The sequence below is a fragment of the Carlito syrichta genome, unplaced genomic scaffold (genome assembly GCF_000164805.1).
Source record: "Carlito syrichta isolate Samal-C Ts95f unplaced genomic scaffold, Tarsius_syrichta-2.0.1 Scaffold82985, whole genome shotgun sequence".
NCBI classification, from domain to species: domain Eukaryota; kingdom Metazoa; phylum Chordata; class Mammalia; order Primates; family Tarsiidae; genus Carlito; species Carlito syrichta.
Genome location: NW_007027081.1, coordinates 1 through 781, shown reverse-complemented (window position 1 = coordinate 781; position 781 = coordinate 1). Strand labels below are relative to the sequence as shown.

Here is a 781-nt window from a genome sequence, read left to right as displayed (position 1 = left end):
CAGTTCACGGCAACACACACACAATTCTCACATGTCTCGGGAACAGGCAACTCAGGGGCAGCCAGCGTTGGGTATCGTTGGTCTGCCATTCGCCGACTGGGCATCTGACCTGTCCTAAAACTCTTTTCCAATCACTTCCCACTATTCCGGACCTTCAGGTGGGGTGTGCCAGCTTTCACTCTGCCAGGCTGGTCATAAAGGCACAGTATAGAAACGTCCCATACCGGGATGGCCGTTGCTTGGAAGCAGGGAAGGCTAAGGGGCCCGCAGCTGCCCGAGGCTGGTGTAGACATCATTCGCTCTGCACAAAGATGGGGATCAGGTTCAGCAACTCGGTATCTGCCATGTCATCAAACCAGGACTGCACGCACTGCATTTTCCGGGTGGAAAATGTGTGAAGTAGGCGAGTTATCCAGGATGAGCGTCTTCCTCAGGTCCCTGCCCAGATGACTGAGGTCCTTGACGTAGCAGCCTTGGTGAAACACACAGGACTCCCGGAACAGGCGATCCCGAAACATCCCGCAGCGGTCCAGCAGATCCGTGCCGGCGTCGGCATGCTTGGCCAGGCTGGCAGCGAAGAGAACACACTCGAAGAGTTCCCCCATCCGTCTCAGGAACTCATCCATGTCAGGCTTCTTGAGCACGTACACCTGGTGCATGGCCCCCTCAATTTCTACAGGCACTGTGAAGTCACCGTTGTTGATTGGCTTTAAGGAGCTGTGCACGAGGGTTTCATACAGGTCGATGACCACACAGATCCTTCCCTGATCTTCCTCTGTCA

The 781-nt window shown here is 55.3% G+C and overlaps 1 pseudogene; it reads right to left on the bottom strand.

Moving 5' to 3' along the window:
• Nucleotides 1–255: 255 nt before the first annotated feature.
• On the bottom strand, nt 256–776 carry LOC103258302 (annotated as a pseudogene).
• Between the last annotated feature and the right edge of the window lie 5 nt (nt 777–781).